Source organism: Octodon degus, unplaced genomic scaffold, assembly GCF_000260255.1.
Source record: "Octodon degus isolate 3935 unplaced genomic scaffold, OctDeg1.0 scaffold00041, whole genome shotgun sequence".
Lineage (NCBI taxonomy): Eukaryota > Metazoa > Chordata > Mammalia > Rodentia > Octodontidae > Octodon > Octodon degus.
The window spans coordinates 4,827,469-4,835,439 of NW_004524617.1; the positions used below are offsets into that span (position 1 = coordinate 4,827,469).

General features: G+C 42.1%; 1 protein-coding gene across 1 annotated transcript in view; it reads right to left on the reverse strand.

Moving 5' to 3' along the window:
• LOC101588346 (melanoma-associated antigen B6-like) overlaps nucleotides 1-7,971 on the reverse strand; it is a 50,709-nt gene that overhangs the window by 8,059 nt on the left and 34,679 nt on the right. Inside the window, exon 3 of the mRNA XM_023715411.1 lies at nucleotides 5,524-5,602. The gene's annotated coding sequence lies outside the window, so the exon portion shown is untranslated. The remainder of the gene's footprint in view (nucleotides 1-5,523; nucleotides 5,603-7,971) is intronic.

Consider the following 7,971-nt stretch of genomic DNA (forward strand, 5'->3'; position numbering starts at 1 on the left):
GTGTTTTATATTTTTTGCTTGGTCTGCTACTCTGGCTGTTAATCTGCATTTATAACTTGATAAAAACGCAAAAATAAATCTAATGGTAAATAAGAAAATAGTTTTACTACTAGTATTATCTTCCTGTGAAATGTAAGCAAGAGCATACAAAAGCTAAGTCATAAAACCTGGTATTCACTGTCAGACATAAATGCTTTATGAGTTACCTTCTGCTTCCTAATTAAAATCGCAAAACTCAGCAAATGAACGACTACTGATTGTCAGTATCTCCACACCGGCTATGGTTCGCACTAGTAAGTGGCTCACTTGAGAGCATCGCTTTGAACTTTTTCTAATGGTGGTGGCAAGAATTCAAGAATACATTAATGGAGAAAAATATCGCCAACTTTTGCTTCAGTCACAATTGAAAAGTCACAAAGCCAAGCCACATCATGGGACCCAAGGTTTATGAATGGGAAGTACAATGTGCTCAGAAAAGAGCTATGAAAAGAATTGTGATGCAGAGAAGGCTGAAAAGTTTGAGTTAATAATTCAATCTCACATCCTGTGTTTTCATCACTAAAGGTATCATCTATGTGTCTAGTCATGTATGTCTTGGCTTACGTTTATCTTTTACACATATAGTGTATATTTTCATTGATATCACCCTTTTATCCCAGGGGATAGAGTAATAACTACATTTACATCTAGATTAAAATGTTATGCATCCTCCCTGGTCAAGTGGGAAACCTGGCCCTTTATGTGTCCCCTAGTCATTTCTATACCAAGGGAAGGAAATACATGGCTCCACAGATGTGTCTATTAGCAGAAGATTCCTCATGCTTTGATTTTCTGCTAGGCCTGGGCTTTGGTTCATGCTTGACTGGCAGAAATATGTTTATATCCTAATCTCTTGTCATTATCTTAGGCTAAATTTCCATTTGGGGCGTAGTCTGAAAAACTGTTACAGATATTTTATCAAAGCTATTCATACACAGTTGACAAGCAAAGTTTATCTTTTTACTAGGGTTAGGTATATTTATTTAAAAGTCTTATATTTTGCATGCAAGAAATGATGCTCATTTTAATGTTTGGTGTAGTTCAAGTTTTCAAAATACCTTTGTCCATTAAAAAGTCTTTTCTACTCTCTCTCCTTCCCTTATAAATTCATGTATCCAGAGTAAATATTCCATTTCTTGGTATTTTGCAATTTACAGGATTATTTGAATAATTATATAATAAAGATTTAGAGCCAGCATGGGAGTCCTCTGTGCTGAACGACAAAGAATGAACTTCTTTACTGCATTATTACTCAATAGTGCTAGAAAACCCTTGGGAATTAAGAATGACACTGAAAAACTTATGGGAAAAATCAGCTTACACTTTGAGATACAAACAAGACCTAAGCCAGAATCTTCCCAGGAAAATAGCGTGTGACCGGCACTTACAATCTTAAAGTATCTACTACCCACATTTAAAAGAAGGAATGTTTCAATCCCCAGCACTGCAAAGTTCAATCCCCAGCACAGCAAAAAATAAATAAAAATAAAAGCAGGAATGTGCAACAAGAATTCTAACATGTTTTAGTTTTGAGATATTTAATTTTTTCCTGTATTTAGGACAGGGTCTACAGGGTCTCACTAGGTAGATCGGACTCATAGTGATCCTCCACTTTTCAGTCTCCCGAGTGCTGGGATTACAGGCGCGCCACCATGCCCAATCTCAATTGCCATCTCAGCACACCCTGGGGGCAGGGCTGGGATGGCATGCAGGGGATCAAACCTTAGCCACTGCACTTTTTCTACGCAGACGCTTTAGTGCTCTGAACTATCAGGCCGGCCAAGACATTTAGACATACAAACTTTTATGAAATATTTGAAATAAGAAATACACTCTATCCTTATAATTCATTTCAGATCACTTTAAAGGGCTAAGCACTTTACTTATGGCCCCAGTACTGTACGCTCTAAGGCCTAGATCATAGTCTCAAAACCCTAAGGAATCACAATAAAAAGTACAATACATGAATTAAGTTCTTGGGCTGGGAATAAGATCAGCAGCACAAGCACCTGCCTAGCAAGTGCAAGGTCATAAGTTCCATTCCTGGTACCCTTCCCCTCGAAAAAAAAAAAAAAAAAGAATTAAGATTTTGTGGTTTTATAGGATGCATAGTTTATAGAATATCAGAGAAGGCACAAAGGTATACTGAATATAAATTTCTTGTATAAACAATCTTCATTTGAAAGTAATTAGGATTATAAGTTATGTCATTTGCTTAATAATTTTTAAAAATATTCAGGAATAGTATAAAAAATTCTCCAAAAATTATAATAATTCTATTTTACTCTCCACATTTCAATTAGCTGCTAATCTTGTCAGATCTTAGGATAAAAGGACATACACTACTAAAGTTTTCCTAACTGTATACAGTAATACAATTTTCCTAACTGTCTATAGTAATACAAAAACTTGTTTGCCACAGTGTATCAGTATGTATGTTGTCACTACACAAAGAAGCTTGGCAGGGACTTCAGGTGAGTTAATGCGTGCTGTCTTATTTTACTATTATATTAAGTGCTTTACTATCAAAAAATGAAATATGTAAAGACAGTGGGAGAATCAAAACAATACCAGATCTAACTTTTATTTTACCTCTCAAAGGTGACAAACTTTCTACAGAGTGAGGAAAGCATTAATAGATGAGTTAGTTCATTTGGACAGGAAGTGATTAGGGTGGGTCACTGAGCTTAGATTTGGCAAGATTTTTTCCTATCCTTACCAACAGGGCCTTAAGTAGCTGAGATAATGACGGCTTCATACACAGTCTCCAATCTAGTGCTGTTAGCCTTTCTGCTATTTGCCATCTGCTAGAATGGTTTAAATGAATATGAAAACCAGGAGGAAAATACTGCAGGAGATGAGATGAGAAAGAGGCCAAATCACTGAGATAGCATAGAAATAATAAAGAGGAGGCAGCTTGCAAGCGATAGTTTTCAAGTGTTGATAACGATTAATAATATTATTATATGTTTTCTTTCTATTCTGTGATCAAAGCATGAACTAAATTTTATAAAGTTATAGAGTTAAAAAAATTATGGCTGGGGAGATAATCGCTCAGCAGTCTAAGCGCAAGGACCTGGGTTTGGTCCCTGGCACCACATACCATGCCAGCTGGGGTGCCACGCTGGCCACCAAAACTGGGTGTGGTGGCGCACACCTATAATACCAGCACTGGGGAAGGTAGAGACAGAAGAATCACTACGAGTCCGAGCTGTGTAGTGACACCCTGCACCAAATAAATAAAAAGAAATAAAGATTAAAAAATTACTGTATCTCCTCATCTTAATGTAGAAGAACTGCTTCCAGCAGTTCAATGGTGGTGAACCTATGGCACATGTGCTGCAGTCATCTATTATCACTGAAAACACTCAAGGGTTTGCTATCACTGGACAAAGACTTGTGTCACATCAGAAAGTACAGAAGTGATAAAAACTGAAAAAATACACAAAAGATCATGTTTAAGGTTCTGGGCAGCCAAGAAGGAATGACAGCACTCTCTGGAGCATGGGGGCAAAAGAAAGGAGACAAAGATCTATTTCAATGAAAAATTCAGAGTATTAACCACTCACATCTCCAAGATGCTGAAAAAGCCCTTCAGCAAAACAAATGTAAAGAGAATTATGTGATATCTTGTGATAAATTCTTTGTAAAGACAAGAGAACATTTTACCATTTTGTGTTAGAACAACTGACTGTAGCACACATGCCACAGGTGCACCACAAGTGGATCCTTAGAGGCTCTGAGAAAACCTTCACAATATGTGAGGAAAGACAGACACTTCAGAGGAACCACATTGAAAATGACAGCAGATTTCCTTTTAAAAAACATCACAAAGTAGAGGATCATTTCAAAATCTACAAATTATTAGAAGAGATAAAAAGCTTAATCTAGAATTCAGGAGTCAGTGAATATAACTCTAAAAGCAAACAAGTAGAGTTTTTTTTTTAAAAAATATAAAACCTGAAAAGATTTATCACCAATAGAAATTTACCACAGCAAATGTTTTGGAGGTGTGAGTAATTCAGGAGGCTGACATGAGAGGATTGCCTGCTCAAAGCCAGCTGGGGCAATGTAGCCAGAATCAATCTAAACATTTTCTTAAAAATTAAAACGTAAGAGAAAGTAGCTTGCTAGGGTCAATTTTTACTACGAGAAAAATATTAAATAACATATATTGAAGTAACATAGGAAATAATGACCAAAAAATTGAGAAGATAAAAATGGAAGTATATTCTAGTGTCTCTTTTTCTTTTGTATTTTTTAAGTAAGAGTCTGCAGAATTTTTAGGGTCTCACTACTAGATGGGATTCGTAGTGATTCTCCTGTTTACAGCCTCCCAAGAGCTGGGATTACAAGTGCGCTCCACCATGCCCAGTCTCAACGGCAGTCTCAGTGTGCCCAGGGGCGGGGACGGCATGGCAGGCCTGGGGATCAAACCCCCGGCCCCTGTGCCTACTTGCAGGCTCTTTAATTCACTGAGTCATTTGGCCGGGCCTTCCAGTGTCTCCTATATCAGACTGTTCTCTGTTCCACCAGGTATAGCCAGAGTGTTCTCAGTACCTGAGAATATTCTCCTTAGAGGAGCGTATATGTGCCAGGCCTTGAAAACAAACCATTCAATGTGAACACAGGATGATTGCAAGTGGCACTGTGAATACAGATACAAATTACTTTCCTGTTCTTTGAAGCAAGAGCTCATATCAGAACACCTCAAGTGCATCATATTAAAGGGAAAGAAGCTATAAAACTCCAGCTGATTTGGATGAAATTCAGAAATATGGGTGAACATGACAGGAGGATAGTACCACAGGTTGGAAAAGGCAGCAGATGAAGGCAGAGAGGGGCCGGGTACGAAAAGCGATAGCTCAGTACAAAAAGTGCTTGTCTGGCAAGGGCAAGGGCCTGAGTTCAACCCTGGTTCCGAAAAAAATAAAAAAAGAAAAAAGAAAAAAAATCCAGAAAGCAGAGCAAGGCAGGCTGTTCGCACATGGTGCAGAGTGGCACACATGAGCATGAACTAAGGTTTTCAAAAGACGGAAAACACACTTAACAAAACCCCGGAATTCTCCCAAGGTCCTGATGCAAGAAGGTTCCCTGGGTGCAGGAGTTCCAGAAATCTCTATGCCCCAGGAGAGTATGAAACAGGGCAAGAAAGTGTAGAGAGGCATGGACTGGGGCAGCTAGAAGCAACAGCTTGTGGACGGATTCATGAGCACTGTGAGCTACAGACAGTGGAACACACCTGTGCTGCAAATAGTGCCTGGCTGCGTGGCTGGGACAGGTGGGCCTATGTACGTCCACGTGGGACTGTGACGGGCAGAGAGAAGGGGAAGCAAAAGATGAGCTGGCACGGTTCACTGTGGGTGCAGGCTTAGGTCACGCCACTGCAGTGCAGGGAAACTTGGGAGGAAGTGGTGCGGGCATCTTTGAGAGCTAAGGTCTCACGCTGGACCCTGGGGGGTTTCTCAGGAGCACAGAACTTACCCTTTTATCCACTGAGTACAGCGGCTCTGGTCTGAAACAGCAGCAGGAATGTGGCTGTGGCGACTGGAGATTGGGTTACCTGGAGTGGGGACAATGAGATACCATGAGCACCTTCAGAAGGAACAGATGACTGAGATGTTAAACATGGCTTCCCTACTCGATTCCATGAGGGCCCCGCTGTGGGCATGCACAGGCTTCTGGTCTCTTTGTCCTTCTGTCCTCTAAGCATCTCGGGTGATCCTATTAAGCACAGAGGGTGAGTCTCAGTCGGTGGCCTCTGGTTCCCGCCTTGATCTAACTGGGATGACAGGACAGCTGGCAGCCTGGCTGTGACACCTGCCTTCCGGTGTTTGATACCACCCACCTCTGCCAGGCAATCAAGTCAATCTTTGCAGTGCCAGGGCTACTCTCTGGTGCTACTCTGACACTGACAGTAAAAGCTGTTGGGTACCCAGGGGAAAAGCTTAAGGGACCTTCAGTCTGCTGCTCTAGCAAAAGACAGACAGTGCTGAGAATTCTGTGTGTTCATTCCTTTTGGGCTCAGTCTTTCTGAAGCTCTGTTCATTTGGTTCCATATAAAGCTTGGCACCAAACCTCCTTCTGCTGTGGTGCCTACCATATTAGCTTAAAATATTTACCTCTATTCAGAACCTCAAGAAGAGAATTTGACACAGGTCTGGAAGTTCTAGAACAACGGAGCTACTCAGGAATGTAATGTTACCCTGTCTGAAATTTTAAAAAGGCCTGAGTTCTGTTTAAATCCTCAAATCTACAAATAACAAATGCACATACATGCAGAAGGAGGAAGGTGAGGGAGAGAGGAAGTGAGATAGACAGGGACAGTGGGGTAGAGGGAAGAGGAAGGGTGAAGATAGGGGAGGAGAAGGAGGGGCAGGAGAGAGACCCAACCTGACAGCCATTCTCTGTGCTCTCTATGGCTGAAATTTCTGATAATAATGGCTGCCACAGGATAAAGTAGACTCATATTCTCCCCTTTCTCGTGGAGTTTTCCTCACTGATATGTCAATGTTACCGTTCCTCTTGCTATGTCCTGTGTTCCCTGGTTTGTGTAGGTACAGCCTAGTAGGATAAGGAAGTCAGAACAACCTAGACTATAAGGAGAGATGATCTCAGCCTCTACCATGACCCTCCCATTACTAACAAAAGACTTGAGGCTTTGGTAAAGGCCTGTATTTTGAGGATTGCAATTTGTAGTCCAGTCTCGCCAATTTAGAGAATGATGGACACCACATGGCTTAAACAGAAAATAAATGTGAGACTGGAATCAGGAGAAGCCCCCTGGATTCAATACACATGGAGGTGGGGGAGAGAAAGGGGGAGGGGAAGGGATAGGTGGGAGGGGGGAGGGATGGGGGAGAGAGAGAGAGAGAGAGAGAGAGAGAGAGAGAGAGAGAGAGAGAGAGAGAGAGAGAGAGAGAGAACACGAGCCTAGGTCTTTCTTACAGATCCAGTCACAGCTGCTTCCTAAGAACAAGGCCCTCTTTAACCTGACTCTTTCTAGAAAAGTCTCCATTGCGGAGCACTATCTCAGCAAGAGGGGGCGCATTTTGGGGACATCCCCCCCGTATCGCAAATCCACGTACATCATCGCACACCGTTTCTGTCTCCACAGATTTGAACCCCGAGTCCTGGCACCGAGCTTCACCCACAGCCCACTTACTGTCTATTTTGAAACAGAGCCTCGCTAAATCCTTAACTCCCCACCGGACGTCGAAACTGTCGTCGCGCCGCTGCCTTCGAGGCTCAGGAATTATTCCCGACACACACCACACCCAGCCTGGAGCCACTTTGACTGTGAGAGGAAAGTCTCTTCAGTCCACACTGAGGAACCCAAATTTGACCCCAGATCAGCCCTAGGAATTCACCTTGCGCTACACAACCCTGGAAACCTCGTCTCTCATGGCCACGGTCCAGCAATGGATGGCGGAAGTGAGGATGATCCACATCCGGGTACAGATGTCAAGGGTCTCCAGTGTCATAATGAGGAGTATGACCTTAAAGGGACCGCAGTATTTTAGAGTTGTTCAGTGCTCCCTATGCATTAGTATTCCTCGGGTCTGGGATTTCTTCTACACTTGTGAATCACACACCCACTAATCCAAGTCCATATTGCCGTCAAACGCAGAAGTGATCCCTGCAGACCCACAGGCTCCCTCTACCAGAACATCAAAAGAAGCAGAGCAGGGGCAGGACTTTGCAAGCTTCCATATTTGGGCACAGATGAGCTTTTTAGAAGGCAGGGTCTTAACTCTGAATGTAGACTTTTCTTGGGCTAACTAGGACCCTACACATCATAAACTGGTAGTCTGTAGTCTAAGATCTCCACACGGAAAGTCTTTCTGAAGCTCTGTTCATTTGGTTCCATATAAAGCTTGGCACCAAACCTCCTTCTGCTGTGGTGCCTACCATATTAGCTTAAAATATTTA